At 36.4% G+C, this 24,740-nt stretch overlaps 1 protein-coding gene across 1 annotated transcript in view; it reads right to left on the bottom strand.

Annotated features, from left to right (window-relative positions):
• LOC139483175 (intestine-specific homeobox-like) overlaps window positions 1–24,740 on the bottom strand; it is a 38,633-nt gene that overhangs the window by 3,053 nt on the left and 10,840 nt on the right. The gene's annotated exons all lie outside the window — the stretch shown is intronic.

Here is a 24,740-nt window from a genome sequence, read left to right as displayed (position 1 = left end):
CGTAATAGCGGAAAGGTTTCAATTTTAAAAAAAAATTGTTTATTTGTCAAGATTTATAAATATCAATGTATCTGTGATTTACGTAAGAATAGTTTTCACAAATGTAGATTGTCAGCAAAACATGACAGCTGTAAAATAACAAATGTGAAATTTCCGTTTAGAGGTCACAAGAATCCTTTATATAAAGTATACCATGTGCTGGGGCACACCAATTAAGGACATACGATACAGTTACAGGGGAGGTAATGACGTTGCTAACGTAAATTGTTATTTTCGCGACGTCAAACTATGACTTATCGGGGAAAGATTCAGTTTTCGACTGATTTTTATAATTGAAAACGTAAATAGTGCATTTTTTTTTTTACATTTGATAAATATACAGCAAAAAATAAGTTTTTTTCTTTATTCATGAACATTTGATAAATATTAGTTATTTCTGAATAAAAAATGTATACATTTTTAGAATATTTTTTAAATACAAAAATTACAATTATCTAACAAAAAACAATTTGTGTTTATAAATCAAAAAAGTTATGTCTTTCTTTCGAAAGGGAAAATACGGCCACAAATCCGAATTTGAGCAAATATACAAAATTTCGACCTCATTTTACTCAAAAAGTAGGACATGAAGGTATATTTTTTATTACGTATTTGATTAAATCAGGTAAAAAATAGTCTATATGGAAATGTTTATCAAAATATAAATACGGGATCAAAACTGAATCAAATGCCCTTAATATTGAGACTACTTTGACAAGCTTTTATCTTTCAAAGAAATAGTTTTTTTTTTCAATTTTAAAGTACAAATAGCATATGAAATATAAAAAATCTGAAGAAAAAAACCCATTTCTTTGGAATTTGTAAAACAAAAGTCACACACAATAAAATTATGCAATAGAACGAGACAGAAAACGGCAAAACATACAAAACAAAAAGCAGAGCGATGCCCTTGAATTATATTACGCCTACCAAAAACAGAACTTTATTAATGCACGTTCAATACTATGTGCATACATTAGCAAGAGATTATCAGGTGTTGCTTAAATATCATGCAGTAAAGCATACCAGGGTTGAATTTTTAAATCCATTATTAAAGAAATGCATTTCAATATCATAACAAGCAATAATTGATGCTGAGTGGCATCATTGCGTTTTGATTTTTTAAAAGGGAAACTGCTGAATATTTAAGGTTTAGTGAAAACAAATAAAAGATCATATGCTTCAAATAGTGTCTCATGCACCAAAGAATAAGCAATCATATTGATTTATAATTGCCAGTAGAGTTGCAAGGGAAACGTGTGTATAAAAATTTAAGAAATACTTGACGCAAGCTATACTTTATTGTAGTTTTAACTTGGGTAGGCATTACATTCGTGATTTTTTTTGCCCGAGCAAATGATTGAAATAAGTTTAAAAAAAAGACAAAGATAGTACTTTTAATTAAACATTTAATTTGCACTTTTACATGCATGATCGGCAATAGAAGTTAACTGATGTTCAAATCCCGTAAATCTATTTAGACAATAGAAATTAAGTGAAAAGTGCTAAGGGGCTGGCATGCACTTCAAAAGGAGCTATATGTCCATGCATTATCATGCATCTACAATTTAGACAGTCAAAATGTCATTGATGGATTCGACAAGATCGTTATATTAACAATTCAGAGACGACTCTTGTATACTTGAGTCTTGTTACTTGAGATTTGAGACAGACTATTGAATCATCGATAGACCAACTCGTGATGGCGGTCCTTAATCTTATAAATATAAATTGTTTTCTTAATATCCATGTTTGGGGATTTAAGACCATTGTTTGAAGTCATACTTTTTTTGTCAATTTCCTCTAGCATGATACTGCAAACACAAATCTGGAATCAATGGTATTCACTTAAAATAATGCCATATTTTGGAGATTTTTCTGTCGACGATTTACATCTTTATAAAACATTCATGATTTTCTTGAATTCTAGGTACTGACGATGTTTATCATCTTAATTACGAGTTTCAGTTCACTTTTTGGGGTATTTTGAATCTTTACTATTTACGTATTTCTGACAACTTAATATACTTATGACGTGGATCGGAACTTATACATCCTGCCATCGCGGTATTGTGTTATAATCAATTTGAGATTTCTTGTCTTGCACTTCTACTTAATATATACTTTGTCTATATTTCTTTTCATTTTTCTTTGTTGGAACAGTTATTTGTTTTATAGGGATTAAGATTATATCACAATGTTCACTGCTGTATCTCAATTTTTGACGTTTATACCTATATTGTCTGCTTGATTTGCTTAACAATTTTAATAAATAATGGAATTATATGCGACTATCATACATTCAAGTGAAATGTTAAATAGCTATAAAACCAGGTTTAATCCACATCAGGAAATGCCTGTACCAAGTCAGAAATATGACAGCTGTTTTTCATACGCTGTATATGTGTTTGAGCTTTTGATTTTGCAATCTTATAAAGGATTTTCCGTTTTGAAATACATGTGATGCGAAAAAAGTACATCTATAAAAATGACAATATATTTGATATTCATGCCAACACCGAAGAAGTGCTGACTACTGTTGTGGTGATACCCTCGGGGGTACGCCAGACGCATGTTTCGTCTACATAAGACTCATCAGTTACGCTCAGATCAAAATAATTAGATAAGTTTGGTATATTTGATGTGTTTCTGCTATATAATCATATCTATCTGGTGATATAAGATACAATTATAATGTTCAGCTATCACATGCTCTTTTGAACACAGTCATTTAATACTTGTTAACAATGATTCATGTAAAAGATAAGTTGATCTATTTTACTCATATGATACAGGCCAGTCGTGATATAAGGATTAAATTTAAGAGCGTACACTTTGCCATGTCAATTTAATATGAATCCTCAGAATTTTTTCTTTTGTTTTAGAGATCAAATGTGAATAAGGACAAAAATGCGTGTTGAATGAAGAAACCAGACAGAGGTTAAATAATGCAATGTTTTTTCATCTGCTAAGGAAAAAATTGTGTGTATTTAATTGAGACTGAAATGAATGGACATAGACAAAACAATACAATGTCACTTTATATTGATAGGAGAAATTAGAACATACTCACTCCTTCTCGTCCAATGAAAAGTCATTGCTTTGCCCTCTATTTTTCATAGTACATGCACTATGAAATGCTATACATGAATGACTTTTCATTGTCAGTTAATTATGAAAGTGAACTCTTAATAGCTGCACTAACGAAGTGTACAATCCCCCAAGGCATTTTCCTTAGGAAAATAGCTTACTGATTAAAGATGAAAGAGCAAACATGGCAAAGATTAAAAACATTTTAAATTTTAGAAAATTTCTTGCATTTGCTAATGGTACACATATATAGAATACACAAAAAAATTATATTTATTTAATTTTTATACCTTACATTTGAGGGAATTATGTACTTTTTCATTCAAAAAAACACAATGCCAGACTGTTGATATATAAAGTAAAGGATTGTTTTCGAAGAAACACAATACATTTAAATGTATCAATAAAAAGTAAGCATTTAATGTTGAATGGTCAGAATTCAAATATTCATACAGAGAGTTTTATATTTATAAAAAAAATCAAATTTTAAAAAGGGAATTTATATAACATTGTGTTGCTGTTTAAAATTTTAAAAAAATCTAAAGATATATAAGTATTACATTTTACCTGAAGCAGAAGAAAAACAATTTATCCTTCACAAACTATGTCAGTGCTATTTTATTTCATCCATTCAAATGATCATTACCTATGTTTTATATTTTAGTTTATTATAAAAAGTTAACTCTTATTTAGGTTTGAATATACAATGGGAAAGGATAGTTTTGTAAGGTCACTCGAAAGTGTGAATATGTTCTGAATTGGTCAGACAATACTTGGTCATGTTTTATGAAGATATAAGCCCTCGGCTTCGCCTTGGGCTTACATCTTCATAAAACATGTCCAAGTATTGTCTAACCTATAAATAAAAAATAATCAAGATATGGTATAATTGCCAATAATATAACACTCCACCGGAGACCAAATGACATATAAGGTTATAACTGTATGTATAATATCACCGTACGGCTTTTAACCATAAGCAAAACTCATTACGCATTGTATGAGCTATGAACTAAAGCAACAGTAGTATAACAACCGTGCAAGGGCTGTGTAGCCAGTCAAAGTCGTTAATAACTTCCATATATATTCTTCTGTTCAAAAGTTACCAATTAGGGATAAACTTAAACAGAGGTAAGCACAACCATTATAAGAAGAAAACCGCTTAACAACATAAACACTGAAGTGCAACAAAAAAAAAAGACTCCAAGATAAAAAATATTAATCCACAACTGATCTTTAAGTATTAGCATGAAAGCTTATATTAAACTGTAAATCGTACTTCGTCATTTGACAGGATATGGCACAATTGTGCGCAGAGTACCGAAACACTTAAACCGATTATTCATTAAGGTGGCCGAAAATAGAATGTGGTAATTTGACAGCATTTTAAGTTGAACACAGTTTAATGGAGGACCATTTATAGTATCAGGTTTTACCTTATTCGAAAACACGTCTTCTTACGACATTTCTTTTTCAATTCATTGATCTTTTGGTCTTAATCAAAACGGAAGTCACTTGCGTCTTTGTATCGAATTTATTTCAATTATTGGATACATTCTTTGGTATACTTTGGATGTTTTGGAGAAATTTCGCTACGACTTAAAAAAAAAAAAAAAGAACACATAAGATTATGAACAAAACTTTCAATTGATCACTAAGTACCATTGCTTCAAATGCTCTTTTGTAACCAGGACTATATAAACATGTTATCTTCTCTTTTCTTGTGATCATTTCTAGGTGTTAATATATGAAAACACTTTTTTTTTAGATATCTTTTACTTTTTTAAAAGTTAATCGAAAGGTCATATAACAAAAAAAAACATCTTTATAATGGTTCCATGATAAACGTCAGGGAAACAATTTCACACTTGAGTCAAGGAGCGAATTGGTCGACAACTAGTCACTTCGACGACTCGATTAAGCGGCTATATATCCACGTATATTTGTTTTAATGATTGTTGCTCTTTAGATAGACACCCATAAAACTAGACCAAAAAGTCTCACCAATTACTGACGTTTTATAATTCGCCAAATGTTTTTATGGGAAGAGTATTTGATATTCGAATATCAATAAGGTGGTGCCGGGAGATGGTTGATGACACGGGGATTTTTTTCCGATTTTTTTTTTTTTTCAAAATCCTCTTGCTCTCCAATTTCCAACCAGCAGCAAAAAAACAAATTGTCATCCACTCAATAATGAGTGTTCTCATGGTGTTCAAATAAAGGCAACAGTAGTATATCACTCATCAATAACATGAAGCGATGAAGCAAAAACAAATCCAGGTCACAATCAAAAACCGACGGAAAAACAAATCAACTATATGAAGAAAACAACGGATCAGAAACACTGAACTGCTACATAATCAAACGCCAACATACATAGACACACACTATTTGATAACAACTTTTATATTCCTGACTTGGAACGGGACATTTTATGTAAAAATGAAGAGATGAACCTGGTTTTTATGGATAGCCAAACATTCCGTTGATAAGGAAATGTTAAGATAACCACTAAAATAACATCATTACGTGAAAGGAAGACAGTACAAATAATAGAAAGAACACGCAGGACAGAGAAATACATAATTGAATAATATAATAGTACATGGTAACCGCAGAATAACAACGGACATACTTCTATTCATTTACGACAGTTCACCATTACACCACAATGGAATTATGAAATATGCGTCACACAAATGTATCAACGCCACAAAATGTGACGTCACATGTAAATTTATAAAATAAGTATAAATCTGGATTAAGTTTGTAATGGTATTATTTCATTTATTTTCTATCCATTGCAATGAAAATAATATAGAATTGTCTTAGTAATGGTGTAATTATCAGTATTTCCTGACCATATCGGGTTTTCTTCTTAACCAAAACCGTGTGAAAACTGTAAATCGAGTCAGTTGATGTGATTTTTATTGAGTGTTAGATAGACAGTGTTTAATTGAGCAGATGTGGGGCTGTAATGTTAGGTATGTTTCATATGGTTTTAAAAGAGGCAAGGTCCATTTACTGTAAATTTATTTCACTGGCAAAAATCGTTCAATCTTACCAAATTTGTAACATTTTCATAGATTCGTGGGTGTACTTTAAGGTTGTAACACCATTAAAAATTAGATCAAGTCACGTTAAAAAAAATGTTTGAAAATGTCTGAAATGTATATGTGTTTATCATATATATGTATAATTTGCAATTATGTCTAAAAACATATTTTCAGCATCGATAAACAGATCTGAACTACGTATTGAATGTTTTGGTATACATAAAATTGCGTCAAATTCGTTTACAGTAAATCGTTGTGTAAAGGAGGGACGAAAGATACCAGAGGGATAGTCAAATTCATAGATTGAAAATAAATAGACAACGCCATGTCTAAAAATAAAAAAGACAAACAGACAAAGCTTAGAAAACTAACGACTAAGCAACACGAACCCCACCAAAAACTTGGGGTGATCGCTTTAATCATCCGTCGACAAATTAATAAATTCTTTAGAAATTTATGTTTATGTCCCTTTAGCAAATTTGATTGTATTTGGATTTTACTCATCTTTTCATATTCATTTTAGCTATGTTGTCCTAACATATATACAAGTACTTATACAACCTATTCTATTGTGGAGATTGTAGTGATTTTGGTGAAGATGAATCCAGCTTGGTACTTCAGCGGCACCAAATTAATAAAATTGTTTTCACTTCGACTCAATGATATTCTGGTTTCACTAAGTTGTTTTCTATTTATGAATTTGATCTCTGGACTGTCGTGTGTGGAACAAATTTGCTGGAAATTGAGGGAAAGTTTGTGAATTATATGTCTTCCTAAGATTCTCTTACGTAACAAATTTGCTTTATATTCATTCAGATAAATTAAAAGAGATGAGGGTTGTACAGTATTGATACAACAATCAATTAGATATTTAAAAGGTAAACTCCATTCTATATAATTATTTTTTATATCAAATTTAAGTTGTCTGACCAGAAAGTTGATGAACCCGGGGTATGTCAAAAAACGTCTCCTCGTTTTTTCTAAAAAAAGAAGTTCATCGGAAATTAACACGTCATTGTTAATACATATTCCGTATCAACTTCACAAATAATATGGTCTTGAAGTATAGATTATGCGTACTGACGTTGTTTCTCGTCTTAATAACGTGTTATACTATTTTTGTATTTGTCTCTATATTAGTTATATTACTTATACTGTTTAGTTTGCTTTTATTAATATCAATTTAATGTGACTCGATACTTGTATATCCCGTCATTGTGTTTTTGTCTTTCATTTTTGCTAATGCGCTTTGTCTATATGTCTTTTTGTGTTTCTTTGATACACATGACGTGGCTCTGTACTTATACATAGACAATAATAGTGCATTGACTTGACATATCAACGATATAAGGATGAGGCTTAGAAACGAAGAAATGCGAGGCTGTGCCGAGCTATTTCCCCGTTTCGGGCCGAATCCGTATATCGTTGATATGTCAAGTCAATGCACTATTATTGTCTTTATATTGCAATCTAAAAATTTTCAATTATTGTTTAATGCGTTAAGGTTATTTATTTGATTTAAATATTGGGGGAAATACCCTTTAAAAAGGCCTCACATCATGCTCGCGGAGAAATATACAACAATGAAATTTACATTTACCTGTTGAAATCAACACTCGATGGTGAACGAAATCGTTTGAGTATGGACTTATAAGCATAAAACATAATAATTTATAGGTTGCAAACAAACAAATATTATCAAATTAAATATGCTCAGTTTCCAATAATGTTGCAAAAGAAACAATGTTGAGTCGTTCCACGCATCGTTGTATGCATTTGAAACAAGAACAGGTTGAAGAGGTCGTATGAATAATTCAATATTATTTCGGCAATTTATATTTAAATATTCATGAGGAAAAGTGATATCAGGTCAGTGACTGTATATGACATAGAAATATACAGTCAACGCATTTTGACTGCTCAAATAGAACGAGTGCAGTATAAATCCCGTTATTGTGCTTTGGTAAAATATTTTGGTATGCTTGTCTTTCATTATTGCTAATGTACTTTGTCCATGTGTCTTTTATGTTTCTTTGATACATATATATGGCATGGCTCTGTACATATACATCATGTCATTGTGTTTTAATTGTACAATGGTAAATTTGTGTATTCTCGTCTTTAATATTTGCTAATGTGTTTGGTCTATATGCCATTTTGTGCTTCTTTGTTACATATTTGTTTGTTTTTTATAGTGATGAGGATTATAACACAATGTTGACTGCTGTAACCCCTTTTTGACATTTTTTTACCTATTATGTATGTTTGTTTTGTTCACACATCGTTGTCAATATAATGGAATTTGATGCAACTTTTATACAAGTGAGAGGTTTAGCAAGCTTTAATATATTAAGAAAAGCCTTGTCAGGAATATTCAGCTACACACTCAATGAAATCGGATCTTGAAGGCCTTGTCATTTTAGGTTGATATTCATTTAATTAAGATTAAAAACTTTGACACATTTTTGATTATATAGTTCTTCTTTGGCATTTGTGAACTTAGAATTGACGTTGGAAGTGTCACACCAGGACTTTTGAAACCTTCTTATATTTAAATGTGAACTCTGAATGAACCTTCTGCTTATAAGTAATCATGTTGATTGGCGTTAACAAGACAGCAAGGTGTGTACCAACTATCCAATTTGAAAGATCAATTATAAATGATATTTCTATAAAACCTCCTTGATGAATTTCTCGATGAGGCAGCTTACAACGTGTAATGAGATTACTGTGAATTCATTATTTTTCGTTGGATACCAATTTTCGTGGAATTTTTCGGGAACTGGTGAACAACGAATTCAAATGTTCAACAAACTGCAAATTTTCTATAGGATTAATATTGTATGCAAAATCACGAAATCAAATGTCCACGAAAATGCAGGTTTTCATCAATCCACGAAATTTGGTACCCACGAAAATAAATGAATCCACGGTAATTTATTTATTTATTATTGGTGTTTAACCGCTTCCATGGGGAGAGTTCGAGCTCACAATATGGAAAAGAAACACACATACATTTGTGCATCTCTAAAATTGCATGTGTCTCTTGAAAAACTAAATAAGGTCCTATGGTTACTAAACTGTTTGGACTTGCCTACATTTTGGGCGCCGAGCCCTTAAAGTTTGAAACAAATGATTTATGAATTAGTAAAAGGTTTTACCCCCAAATTGGACCTAGATAGAACAGCAAAGTCCATGTTAGTCATCGGAACAGCTAAAATTATCTGGATTTTTACTGGTATTGTAATAAAAGTTGTAGATACTCATCACGGATAACAGGCTTATATTTATTACGCAAGACTCGTGTTCGGTTATACTAATGGAGCTCCAATCTGAACAGTAAGGAAGAATTCAAAAATCCAAAAGATTGTATCAAATTTTCTAAGGTCGTCTATGGATGGGAGTAGAACATGTAGAAATATCCTTGGTGTTTCTTGTGACTTTTAACATTTCATAAAAAGTAAATTAATAGAAAGAAACAATATTAATGATACGATGAAATACTTTAAAAAAAACTGTGTACCATTGCATGCATCATTTGCATGCTAGATTTATAAATCATTTCAATCATGCCACTATAGAAACACATGTATTTTGTGAATGGTGCCCATATATTATGTATGGTAAAAACGTTACCATGTGAATTGTAATTTTAAGTGAAAATATCTATCAACGAATTAAGACTTTGACAAACTACTTAAAATCTTATTGCTATCTTTTAAATCTTGCTCTCTTTTGCGTTCTTTATGGTGTTTTTTTTTATACGTAACTTGACGTACAAACTGATATCAGAGTGTAAAACGATATTAAAACGCACTTTCTACGATTTCAATCCGAATAAAACAATTACCATCCTTTGTTCATATGTGGCTTATTAAAGTACTTTCCTTAGAATTGACTTAACTTAAGTCTGAAAAGGTCACGTACAAATAAATCGAAACTTACGATGACATTGAAGTACATATGTGTCAATCACCTCGTGCATGCCAAGTTAAACACCAGACTCAAGCTAGCGAACAATAAGCCAGCGAACAATAAGATGAAACAAGCTAGCGAACAATAAGCCAGCGAACAATAAGAAAACGCACCCACATGATCATGCCTAAAAACCGAAGATTTGCAATAACACGACACGTACTTATAAATATGATGACAAATAAATAAAAATGATGACAAATAATTTCCAATAGGAAGATGAAATGCAATTCCATTTAAACACAGAAAAGTTTAATAATTTATTTGTGTATTTAATAACTTTTTTTTTAAGGCCGGGAATTAAAAAAAAAACTTTCTCCTTTCTCTTTGATAAGGGATTGGTTATTGTCTGTATAATAATAATAACAATTGATAACAACAGGTTACACTATATTACTGTAGCGAAACAATAAGATCTTCAAGCTTATATAATTATACGATTAAAAAAAAACTGATAACCATTATATTCACTTTTCGCCAAAGAAATAGCTAGTTCACTTAATTATTCAAAAGTAAATAGTCACTCTTGTAATTTATTTATTACATTTCGATAAGAGCGATAAGTGTAAGAGTTACACACGAATACACCAATTACGTCAAATAGAATGAAAACGATTTGACATAAATATTTTGGTTAATCTAAACAACAATTTATTTAGAATCAAACCTAACTTGAATCCGTAAACATTTCCCTACGGCAAAGACCCGGATGGGGTAGGGTGACCTTACCATCCCCCTTCTTTAATTCATAAAAAAATAGCTACGGTAAGCCTTTGTCCCCACTATAATACACAAATGATAAACACTTGCCTAAGCTTGCCTGGGCCCAAAAATCCAGGTGGGTAAAGTTACGGAATTTTTTATTCGGAGGTCCAAAGTTGGGGTCGGGTGACCCTACCCTCCCCCTTCTTTAATTCATAGCCAAGTCCCTACCGCAAAGCTTTTAACCACACTAGGTACACTCGATAGGCAATTGCCTAAGCTTGCCTGGGCCCAAAGATCCAGGTGGGTAAAGTTACGGAATTTTTTTTCGGAGGTCCAAAGTTGGGGTCGGGTGACCCTACCATTCCCCTTCTTTAATTCATAGCCAAGTCCCTACGGCAAAGCTTTTAACCACACTAGGTACACTAGATAGGCAATTGCCTAAGCTTGCCTGGGCCTAAAGATCCAGGTGGGTAAAGTTACGGAATTTTTTTTTCGGAGGTCCAAAGTTGGGGTCGGGTGACCTTACCCTCCCCCTTCTTTAATTCATAGCCAAGTCACTACGGCAAGGCTTTTAACCACACTAGGTACACTCGATAGGCAATTGCCTAAGCTTGCCTGGGCTTAAAGATTCAGGTGGGTAAAGTTACGGATTTTTTTTTGGAGTCCAAAGTTGGGGTCGGGTGACCCTAACCTCCCTCTTCTTTAATTCATAGCCAAGTCCTACGGCAAAGCTTTTAACCACACTAGGTATACTCGATAGGCAATTGCCTAAACTTGCCTGGGCCAAAAGATCCAGGTGGGTAAAATTACGGATTTTTTTTCGGAGGTCCAAAGTTGGGGTCGGGTGACCCTAACCTCCCCCTTCTTTAATTCATAGCCAAGTCACTACGGCAAAGCTTTTAACCACACTAGGTAAACTCGATAGACTATTGCCTAAGCTTGCCTTAGCCGAAAGATCCAGGTGGGTAAAGTTACGGAATGTTTTTTTCGGAGGTCCAAAGTTGGGGTAGGGTGACCCTACCCTCCCCCTTCTTTCGTTCATAAAATTTTCCCTACTGCAAAGCTTTTTTGCCCACTAGGTACAAATAATAGGCATTTGCCTAAGCTTGCCTGGGCCCAAAGATCCAGGTGGGTAAAGTTACGGAACTTTTTTTTTTAGATGTAAAGTTGGGGTAGGGTGACCCTACCCTCCCCCCTTCTTTCGTTCATAAAACTTTCCCAACGGCAAAGCTTTTTTGCCAAGTAGGTACAAATGATAGGCACTTGCCTAAGCTTGCCTGGGCCCAAAGATCCAGGTGGGTAAAGTTACGGAACTTTTTTTTTGAGGTCCAAAGTTGGGGTCGGGTGACCCTACCCTCCCCCTTCTTTCGTTCATAAAATTTTCCCTACGTCAAAGCTTTTTTGCCCAGTAGGTACAAATGATAGGCACTTGCCTAAGCTTGCCTGGGCCCAAATACCCAGGTGGGTAAAGTTACGGAACTTTTTTTTTTTAGGTCCAAAGTTGGGGTAGGGTGACACTACCCTCCCCCTTCTTTCGTTCATAAAATTTTCCCTACGTCAAAGCTTTTTTGCCCACTAGAAACAAATGATAGGCACTTCCCTAAGCTTGCCTGGGCCCAAATACCCAGGTGGGTAAAGTTACGGAACTTTTTTTTTTGAGGTCCAAAGTTGGGGTAGGGTGACCATACCCTCCCTCTTCTTTCGTTCATAAAATTTTCCCTACGGCAAAGCTTTTTTGCCCACTAGGTACAAATGATAGGCACTTGCCTTAGCCCAAATACCCAGGTGAGTAAAGTTACGGATTTTTTTTTCGGAGGTCCAAAGTTGGGGTAGGGTGACCCTACTCTCCCCCTTCTTTCGTTCATAAAATTTTCCCTACGGCAAAGCTTTTTTGACCACCAGGTAAAAATGATAGGCACTCACATAAGCTTGCCTGGGCCTAAATACCCAGGTGGGTAAAGTTACGGAACTTTTTTTTTTAAGGTCCAAAGTTGGGGTAGGGTGACCCTACCCACCCCTTTCTCTCGTTCATAAAATTTTCCCTACGGCAAAGCTTTTTTGCCCACTAGGTACAAATGATAGGCACTTAACTAAGCTTGCCTGGGCCCAAATACCCAGGTGGGAAAAGTTACGGAACTTCTTTTTTAAGGTCCAAAGTTGGGCAGGGTGACCCTACCCTACCCCTTCTTTCGTTCATAAAATATTCCCTACGGCAAAGCTTGTCTACTAGGTACAAATGATAGGCACTTGCCTAAGCTTGCCTGGGCCCAAATACCAAGGTGGGTAAAGTTACGGAACTTTTTTTTTGAAGTCCAAAGTTGGGGTAGGGTGACCGTACCCTCTTCCTTCTATCGTTCATAAAATTTTCCATACGGCAAAGCTTTTTTGCCCGCTAGGTACAAATGATAGGGACTTGCCTAAGCTTGCCTGGGCCCAAATACCCATGGTGGTTGAAGTTACGTAACTTTTTTTTGTGAGGTCCAAAGTTGGGGTAGGGTAATCCTAACCTCCCCCTTCTTTCGTTCATAAAATTTTCCCTACGGCAAAGCTTTCATGGCCACAAGTACAAATGATAGGCACTTGCCTAAGCTTGCCTGGACCCAAATACCCAGGTGGGTAAAGTTAAGGAACTTTTTTTTTTGAGGTCCAAAGTTGGGGTAGGGTGACCATACCCTCCCTCTTCTTTCGTTCATAAAATTTTCCCTACGGCAAAGCTTTTTTGCCCACTAGGTACAAATGATAGGCACTTGCCTTGGCCCAAATACCCAGGTGAGTAAAGTTACGGATTTTTTTTTCGGAGGTCCAAAGTTGGGGTAGGGTGACCCTACTCTCCCCCTTCTTTCGTTCATAAAATTTTCCCTACGGCAAAGCTTTTTTGACCACCAGGTAAAAATGATAGGCACTCACATAAGCTTGCCTGGGCCTAAATACCCAGGTGGGTAAAGTTACGGAACTTTTTTTTTTAAGGTCCAAAGTTGGGGTAGGGTGACCCTACCCACCCCTTTCTCTCGTTCATAAAATTTTCCCTACGGCAAAGCTTTTTTGCCCACTAGGTACAAATGATAGGCACTTGCCTAAGCTTGCCTGGGCCCAAATACCCAGGTGGGAAAAGTTACGGAACTTTTTTTTTAAGGTCCAAAGTTGGGCAGGGTGACCCTACCCTACCCCTTCTTTCGTTCATAAAATATTCCCTACGGCAAAGCTTGTCTACTAGGTACAAATGATAGGCACTTGCCTAAGCTTGCCCGGGCCCAAATACCAAGGTGGATAAAGTTACGGAACTTTTTTTTTGAAGTCCAAAGTTGGGGTAGGGTGACCGTACCCTCTTCCTTCTATCGTTCATAAAATTTTCCATACGGCAAAGCTTTTTTGCCCGCTAGGTACAAATGATAGGGACTTGCCTAAGCTTGCCTGGGCCCAAATACCCATGGTGGTTGAAGTTACGTAACTTTTTTTTGTGAGGTCCAAAGTTGGGGTAGGGTAATCCTAACCTCCCCCTTCTTTCGTTCATAAAATTTTCCCTACGGCAAAGCTTTCATGGCCACAAGTACAAATGATAGGCACTTGCCTAAGCTTGCCTGGACCCAAATACCCAGGTGGGTAAAGTTAAGGAACTTTTTTTTTTGAGGTCCAAAGTTGGGGTAGGGTGACCCTACCCCCTTCTTTCGTTCATAAAATTTTCCCTACGGCAAAGATTTTTTGCCCACTAGGTACAAATGATAGGCACTTGCCTAAGCTTGCCTGGGCCCAAATACCCAGGTGGGTAAAGTTACGGAACTTTTTTTTTGAGGTCCAAAGTTGGGGTAGAGTGACCCTACCCTCCCCCTTCTTTCGTTCATAAAATTTTCTCTACGGCAAAGTTTTTTGCCCAGTAGGTACAAATGATATGCACTTTTCTAACCTTGCCTGGGCCCAAAGATCAAGGTGGGTAAAGTTACGGAACTTTTTTTTTGAGGTCCAAAGTTGGGGTAGGGTGACCCTACCCTCCCCCTTCTTTCGTTCATAAAATTTTCCCTACGTCAAAGCTTTTTTGCCCACTAGGAACAAATGATAGGCACTTGCCTAAGCTTGCTTGGGCCCAAATACCCAGGTGGGTAAAGTTACGGAACTTATTTAATTCAGGTCCAAAGTTAGTGTAGCGTGACACTACCTTCCACCTTCTTTCCGTCGTAAAGTTTTCCCTACGGCAAAGCTTTTTTAACCACAAGGTTCAAATGTGAGGCACTTCCCAAAGGTTGCCTGAGCTCAAAGACCCAGGTGGGTTAAGTTTCGAAACTTTAATAATTGATGTTCAAAGAAGGTTGACCCTACCATCCCCATCCTTTCCTTCATAAAATTTTCCCTACGGCAAAGCTTCTTTGCCCACTAGGAACAAATGATAAGCACTTGTCAAAGGTTGCATGGGCCAAAAAAAAATGATGGATACAGTTATGGAACTTTCTTAATTAAGGTCCAAAGTTTGGATAGGATGACCCTACAATCCTCTTTCCTTCATAAAACTTTCCTAACGGAAATCTTTTTTGCCCTCCAGGTACAAATGTGCGACACCTGCCAAAGGTTTTCTGGCCCTTTTTCTGAAGAAGGAGGGTAAAGTTACCGAACTTTCTTAATTGAGGTCCTAGGTTGGAGTAGTGTGACCCTACCATCCCCCTTCTTTCCTTAATAAAATTTTCCCTACGGCAAAGCTTTTTTTAACTACTAGGAACAAATGATAGGCACTTGCCCAAGGTTGCCTGGGCTTAAGGCTAAGGTAGGTAAAGTTATGGAACTTTTTTAATTGAAGTCCAAAGTTTTGGTAGGGTGACCCTGCCATCCTCCTCCTTTCCTTCATAAAGTTTTCACTACGGCAAAGCTTCTTTGCCCACTAAGAACAAATGAAAGGCACTTGCCCAAGGTTGCATGGGCCAAAAGACCCAGTTGTGTAAAATTATGGAACTTTTTAAATTGAGGTCCAAAATTTGGGTATAGGGTGACCCTACCATCCCCCTTTTTTCCTTCTTAAAATTTTCCTAACGGCAAAGCTTTTTTGCCCTCTAGATACAAATGTGCGGCACTTGGCCAAGATTGTCTGGCCCCAAGGACCAAGGTAGGTAACGTTACCGAAATTTCTTAATTGAGGTCCAATGTTGGAGTAGAGTGACCCTACCATCCCCCTTCTTTCCTTCATAAAATTTTCCCTACGGCAAAGCTTTTTTAACCACTAGGTACAAATGTTAGGCACTTGCCCAAGGTTGCCTGGTTCATAAGACCCAGGTGGATTAAGTTTCGAAACTTTTATAGTTGAGGTCCAAAGTTAGGGAAGGTAGACCCTACCACCTGCCTCCTTTCCTTCATAAAATTTCCCTTACGGCAAAGCTTTTTTTGCCCACTAGGTACAAAAGTGAGGCACTTGCCTAAGTTTGCCAGGACCCAAAAGAACCAGGTTGGTAGAGTAACGGAACTTTTTTAATTGAGGTCCATAGATGGGTCGGGTGACGCTACCATCCCCTTTCTTTAATTCATAAAAAAATCCCTACAGCAAAGATTATGTCCCGACTAGGTACAAATAATAGGCACTTGCCCACAGTTGCCTGGGCCCAAATACCCAGGAAGGTTAAGTTACGGAACTTTTTAAATTGAGGTCCAGAGTTTGGGTAGGGTGACCCTACCATCCCCTTCTTTCCTTTATATAATTTTCCTAACGGCAAAGCTTCTTTTTTCACTAGGTACAAATGTGAGGCATTTGCCAAAGGTTGTCTTGCTCCAAAGACACAGGTGGGTAAAGTTACCGAACTTTCTTAATTGAGGTCCAATGTTGGAGTAGGGTGACCCTACCATCCCCCTTCCTTCCTTCATAAAATATATACTAAGGCAAAGCTTTTGTGCCCACTAGGAACAAATGATAGGCACTTGCTCAAGGTTGCCTGGACCTGAAGACCCAGGTTGGTAAAGTTACGGAACTTTTTTAATTGAGGTCCATAGTTGGGGTGGGGTGACCCTACCATCCCCCTTCTGTAATTCTTTAAATAATAACCTACAGCAAAGATTTTGTCCCCACTAGGTACAATTGATAGGCACTTGCCTAAGGTTGCCTGGATTCAAAGACCAAAGATGGTAAAGTTACGAAACCTTTTTTTTTTGGTCCAAAGTTGGGATCGGGTGACCCTACCACCTCCCTTCTTTATTTAAAAGCAAAGTCCCTTCGGCAAAGCTTTTGTCAACACTGGGTACACTCGATAGCCAATTTCCTAAGGTTGCCTTGACCCAAAGACACAGGTGGGTAAAGTTACGGATTTTGTTTTATTGTGTACAAAGTTGGGGTCGGGTGACCTTACGACCCCCTTCTTTAATTCATAACATAGTCCCTACGACAAAACTTTTGTCCAAACTAGGTAAATTCGATAGGCAATTGCCTAAGGTTACCTGGACTCAAAGACCCAGTTTGGCAAAGTTATGGAACTTTTTTAATTGAGGTCCAAATTTTGGGTTTGGTGACCCTACCACCTCCCTTCTATATTTAAAAAAAAGTCCCTACGGCAAAGCTTTAGTTCGTGAAAAAAAATCTGTATGCCGAAATGCTTTGAACATCCCCAGATACATATACAATTGAATAGCATAAAGTTTACCTGATTAAATGATGCATGTGAGTCAATCATGTCCAAGATGTAACCATAAATCAAGATCTTCGATATAGGCAATGTTGACATGATATCGTACCGATATCGATGTTTGCTTCAAACAAACATAAACGGATGTAAATATCAACAATTTTCATAAGACAAACTCAGATATACCAGATGTCGACGATATCGATAAAGTCGAATCGATTTCGATTTGATATCGAAGCTTGCTCTATACATCCATCACATAACCATATTTCGATAGTGCATGAATGCTGGATATTTGAAGATCCAACAAAGTGGAATGTAATGTGTGCCAACACATTCTGGCGATCAACGCACAGATATATCTGGTCAGACCATTCAGAAAGCAAACCACAGTGATCATAACCTTCATGTGAACTGGGGTTGGGATAGCACACAAATCAGCTTCCAGAGATATACATCTGATAAAACCAACAGTTAGACGAGAAATGTTACCGTCAAGGAAGGAAAATATTAAGTAGCTAACTAATGCAAACAAAGTGATATGGAAAGCTTTCGATGATGATCTCATGGAAAACAACTTAGAGACAAAATTAGCAGGAAAAGTTGAGAGCAGTGACGTCCATTATTTACTTCGTAGGAAAGGAGAGATTTTGGGTTGATTACATCTGGGAAAAGAGAAAGAACACGAAGTCAGAGTAACCGCAAACAGTAGAGGAACCAATATAACTGCATGTGTATTTACAATTGATGAGTCAGAACTGAAGTTCAACAAAGTGCAGGATGTTTTGGAGAAAACAAGAGCAGTACCAGGGCCATACAGTATATGTTCCAAGCTAACCAGACGATTGTAGAAGTTTTTGAGAGTAGTTTGGAGAAGAAGAAAGATGATAGATGCTTGGTATAAAACAGATAGATGTTTTGTTCCGAAGGGAGATAACTCCATGAAGGTTGAGTTGTTTTGAACCATCTCTATACTGAACATCGAGGGTAAAAATCCTACCAGTTCTAGCAAAGAACAACACAATTCCTGCTAAGTAATGAATAATGCATAGACCTATCGGTTCAGAAATGAGGCATGACAGAGGTATCCGGATGTATTGACCATACTAGTGTTTTGACTCAGAGCTTAAGAGAATCATAGGAGAAGAAAAGCGACTTTGGCTAGACCTTGCATATGCTTAAGGATTCATACCTCACAAACTGGTAGATTTGACATTGCAGAGGTACTGTGTGCCAACCACAACATGACAATGCTGCAGGAATACTTTGATCACATAGAGATGGTATTTACAGTAGGAGATTTCAACACAGCTTGGCCAGACTATGAGAAGGAATATAAATGGGATGTACATTGTCCTAGTATTGTTTGCAGCAGCTGTTAATCCACATTATGAAGTCAGTTGAAAAACCAGGAAGAGGACCATTAATGTCAACAGGTAGAAGACAACAACCAATATGAGCATTTATAGATGACATGACTATTAATTATTATAAATTAAGAAATGCATCTCCGTCATGCAAAGCTCTGATTTCTTTCACGGATATGGCTATACTTTTTGGACCTTTTGGAATATATAGCTCTTCATCTTTAATATAAGCTTTGGAATTCAAATATTTTGGCCACGAGCATCACTGAAGAGACATGTATTGTCGAAATGCGCATCTGGTGCAGGAAAATTGGTACCGTTAATATTATTACTACCACTGGGTCGATGCCTCTGCTGGTGGACTGTAAGTCCCCGAGGGTATCACAAACCCAGTAGCCAGTACTTATGTAGTGGCATGAAAATACGGATTTTTGTGTTATTAAAATTTGCTGTTACAAAATGTTAGAAATTATTATAAATTAAGGAATGTATCTCCCTCATGCATAGCTCTGATTTCTTTCACGGATTTGGCTATTCTTTTTGGACCTTTTGGATTATAGCTCTTCATCTTTTATATAAGCTTTGGATTTCAAATATTTTGGCCACAAACATCACTGAAAAGACATGTATTGTCGAAATGCGCATCCGGTGCAGGAAAATTTGTACCGTTAATGTTATTACAGCAAACACAGAACTAGAGGGAAGATGGACCTTAGAGATATTGGAAGGAATGATAAATTGGGCATCAATGAAATTCCAACCCAGTAAATTCAAGAAGTTTACTTCTGAAAAAAGGCAAAGTGAGAGATGAAACTTTCGAATTAGCAGGGGAATTTTACCAACAGTCGGAGATAAAATGCTTTTAGGACAGTAGACAGTAAAACACAAAAGAAATACTAATGCAGCTGGTATAAATAGATTGGCTGTCGAAGATAGACCAACGTGGTCTGTCAGGAAGATACAAAGCTTGGATGTATCAACATCGTGTCTTGCCAAGAACACTATGGCCGTTATTGATATATGAGTTTTCCGTGTCCAAAGCTGAGGTTAAGAAAAAAAAAGACTTTGGTTCGGCGTAACAAGAAGTTTCAGCAGCGTTGACAATATAGTGACTAAACAGCAATAACCACTCACTTAATTCGTGGACTGAAGAGTTTAAAGTTACAAAAACACGACAGGTCATGATGGTAAGTAACAGCAAAGATGGCAAAGTTAGAGGAGCCAAAGTGAAGATGAATACAAGAAGAAAGTGAAAAGCATAGAAAGCAGGAAGCAGGAAGTTCGACAAATAAAAGAATAGAACAGTAATATCAATGCGGTAGGTATGAAGCAGCAAGGTGGCTGGTCTATTTGGCAAGGAACTAGAAGCGGGGTGTTTGCCAGGAGCGATATTTGGAGTATGAAGGGATATCGTTTCAGCATCAATCTGAGATCAGTGTATGATGTACTGCCAAGTCTATCAAATCTCTATGCATAGGGATTGATAGAAGATCCAATGTGCACCGTATGCAAAGACAAACCAGCTTCTCTACAACATGTGTTGTTGTCATCTTGTCAAGTGGCACTGAAAAATTGTAGGAACACATGGAGACATGATAGTGCACTGAACACATTAGCAGCGAGGTTGTACTTCGTCAGGAGGAAGAGGAAAAAGGTAAAAAAAAAACATCACTTTTGAGAGCATGGCCAGCACACATGAAGGCCAAAGGATCCATGCAAGAGCAACAGACTGGAGGTTTACTATAGTCTTGCTGGAACTGACAGTCCCTTTAGAAGAAAGGATGTATGAGGTACACGAAAGGAAGATGGTAAAATATCAACAGCTTGTATCAGATTGCCAACAATAGGGATTGAGGACTTAGTGCTTTACTATTGAAGTAGGGTGCAGGGGTTTTGCGGAACAAACAATATGACAAGCTCACAGAACCTAATTAGTGCTAGGAGCAGATAGGGAGAAGCTTATTTCAGAATTGTATAGACAAGAGGAAGTATCATCACAGTGAAGATAGGATGAGAGAGATGAGATCTGGAAAAGTGGCAATTAGATTTATTGAGTGATTTGAAGATATTTAGTGGAAATAATGGACTTATGATAGAAGAGACTTTATAACATGTACAGCTCTGGTGACAGCATCAATCAGTGACAGTACAAAAGTTACATCAGCTGACACATCGGGTGCGATGTAGGCCATCCAGTTTCAGAGTCAGACTGACCCGGCGCACCTCTGGAGATTGCATGGTGTTGAATAGCACAGAAACAGCTGCGGATGGAGGCTGCACATGATAAAGGAAATGGACCAGCATTGTTACGATGTTTACAAGGTTAATCAATATATGATTCTTGAAGTGCATTTTGTTGATAGAGATTATTATACTAGCTGAAAACTTCCAGAAGATCGTGGTTTGCAAGATGTTTGCAATTCTACTCTAATTATCATGAATCCAGAATAGTAAAATTGTTGCCCAAATATGTCAGACAGACATACACCTGTGATAAGGATCAACTTCCAAACAACTACTTGATTCCTTATATAACTCTGCAATTATAAACAGCGCGACAAACTCCCGCAGATGTATGCTTGTGTTCTGCTTGGTTTTTTTTATTTTACATAACTTTTTAGCATCACCTTTGTGTTTATTTTTACTTTTTGAAACATTTTATATGTTTAATGTCAAGATGTTTCCCGTTGTAGTAGATTTTGCTAATTAGGAATTTTCGAATGCTGATGTTGCGATATGAACAAGACATAATCTACACTTGCATAAAATGTTTCTGACGTGAGCATATTAAGGAAGTTCCCTTGTCATGTTTTGGAATTTTTGTCAGAATTTCGGTATCCTCTGGATTTATCCATTTGAATGCCTTAACATATTTTGCCCATTGACCCCCATTTTTCTTTTTATAAATCTTTAACATGCATCATCAGTAAAAGTAATATTAAAATCGTTGTTATTTTTAACAGTTTTTGAGAACATGTTGCCAATTTGAAAATATAAAACAGAAGAAAAGGTTTGATTGCCAAAATGACAACTCTCCATCAGAGACCAAATGACACAAGAATTAACAACTATAGGTCACCGTACGGCCTTCAACAATGAGCAAATCCCATTGCGCATAGTCAGCTTTAAAAGGCCCCGAAATGACAATGTAAAACAATTCAAAAGAGAAAACTAACGGCCTAATTTATGTACAAAAAAATGAAAGAAAAACAAATATTGAAACACATCAACAAACGACAACCACTGAATCACAGGCTTCTGCCATGGGACAGGTATATCCCTACATAATGTGACGGGGTTAAACATGTAAGCGGGATCCCAACCCTCCCTAACCTGACACAGTGGTATAACAGTACAATATAAGAACGAACTATCAAAATCAGTTGAAAAGGCTTAACTCATCAGATAGATCAAAATACATATACTAAAAATACAATTGAACGTGGCCTGGTACTTGTACATCCTATAAACAAAAACAAAAGACACTGAGTACCGATCTTATAATACTCTCAGTATTGACCGCTAGTTCAAAGCCACTAACAACTAATTAAAAAATCATGCATCTAAGACTGAATTATCAATCAGTACATACCCGACATCCAATTTATTTAGTAAAAGACGTCATAAACAGTCAGAGAAAAACATGACCTTGTGCAATGCCAAGATAAGGGTATCGATAGATTGTAGATTCATGAAATTAAAGTGTATATGTATATAACATAATAATAATATTTAGTTTGCTTTTACTTTACTGATAACAAAATCGATATTGATACCAATAAAAACAATATGTATACGATGATCTAATTACAGTGTTGATTTGGTAATCTTTTAGATCAAGTTTATTTGACGGATCGATAAGTTTACCAGGATCTCTTCTTAATTTCCGGACACGGTAAACAATATTTCCGAAAAAAAAGGATGTGTTTTCCCGTTAGAAATAAGTTTCTATAGGTACAGCAAAACTTCAAAACCAAATCTTTATATCTATGGAAGAATTACGTATAGGTAATTTGTGGTAAAGAACATAAATGGAAAGTTTTAAAACATGTTTTGTTGTTGTCCCCTACTACTTTATTTTTTGAAAAAAATAACAATTTTTGTCACATGAATCTACAGTTCCATACTAGAAAAGAAAAACAAATTCTTATTATCAGCTTCATTAACAACATGTTTGTTTAAGTAACAATAATGCTTATTAAAATATACGGGATTATTAGGCTTGCTTAGTGGAAAATAATACTTAAAAGTAATATTGTGTATTAATAAATACACATTCACTATCATATCTTATCTGCACTACAGGGTCAGTGTGAGCTTTTCACAAACATTGATCATGTCTGTCGTTTGTAATCCGAAGTCGTCCAGCGTCGACATTTGTTTACTTTTACAAAAGACGTAAGTAGTTTCCTCAAAAATGAATCGCTCATTAAGATCAAATTAGCATTTATTGTCGTCAGTTGACTGTTTATATTGTGTTGATACATTTCTGTGTTATGTTAAATCATCTAAAGTGTTAACAGTGTTCCTATTATTTTATAAACTTTTCAACTAGAAATTATGTGTTGTGTGAAATGGCTTTCCTTACTTTCGGCATCCGGTCAAATAGTTCCTAAAATAACATTTTCTGTAAATTAAACTTATAGACAATGTATAAACTATTTAGACGATAACCTTTCAAAACAAAAACGATAGAGAAAACTTACTTGTGTCGAAAAAGCTGATTTAATCCTCCTTTTCGTTAAATGACTGAGAACTATATTATGTATCAATGTAGGGTGAAACTTTTCACCTTACTCCAATTTTGGTGCTCCAAAAAAAAGTTCCTTAACTTTACCCACCTGGGTATTTGGGTCCAGGCAACCTTAGGCAAGTGCCTATCGAGTGTACCTAGTGTGGACAAAAGCTTTGCCGTAGGGACTTTGCTATGAATTAAATAAGGGGGATGGTAGGGTCACCCGACCCCAACTTTGGACCTCCAAAAAAAAAGTTCCGTAACTTTACCCACCTGGGTATTTGGGTCCAGGCAACCTAAGGCAAGTGCCTATCGAGTGTACCTAGTGTGGACAAAAGCTTTGCCGTAGGGACTTTGCTATGAATTAAATAAGGGGGATGGTAGGGTCACCCGACCCCAACTTTGGACCTCCAAAAAAAAAGTTCCGTAACTTTACCCACCTGGGTATTTGGGTCCAAGCAACCTTAGGAAAGTGCCTATCGAGTGTACCTAGTGTGGATAAAAGCTTTGCCGTAGGGACTTTGCTATGAATTAAATAAGGGGGATGGTAGGGTCACCCGACCCCAACTTTGGACCTCCAAAAAAAAAGTTCCGTAACTTTACCCACCTGGGTATTTGGGTCCAGGCAATCTTAGGCAAGTGCCTATCGAGTGTACCTAGTGTGGACAAAAGCTTTGCCGTAGGGACTTTGCTATGAATTAAATAAGGGGGATGGTAGGGTCACCCGACCCCAACTTTGGACCTCCAAAAAAAAAGTTCCGTAACTTTACCCACCTGGGTATTTGGGTCCAGGCAACCTTAGGCAAGTGTCTATCGAGTGTACCTAGTGTGGACAAAAGCTTTGCCGTAGGGACTTTGCTATGAATTAAATAAGGGGGATGGTAGGGTCACCCGACCCCAACTTTGGACCTCCAAAAAAAAAGTTCCGTAACTTTACCCACCTGGGTATTTGGGTCCAGGCAACCTTAGGCAAGTGCCTATCGAGTGTACCTAGTGTGGACAAAAGCTTTGCCGTAGGGACTTTGCTATGAATTAAATAAGGGGGATGGTAGGGTCAACCGACCCCAACTTTGGACCTCCAAAAAAAAGTTCCGTAACTTTACCCACCTGGGTATTTGGGTCCAGGCAATCTTAGGCAAGTGCCTATCGAGTGTACCTAGTGTGGATAAAAGCTTTGCCGTAG

The sequence above is a fragment of the Mytilus edulis genome, chromosome 7 (assembly GCF_963676685.1).
Source record: "Mytilus edulis chromosome 7, xbMytEdul2.2, whole genome shotgun sequence".
Classification (NCBI taxonomy): Eukaryota; Metazoa; Mollusca; class Bivalvia; order Mytilida; family Mytilidae; genus Mytilus; species Mytilus edulis.
This window is presented reverse-complemented; position numbering and strand designations above follow the sequence as displayed.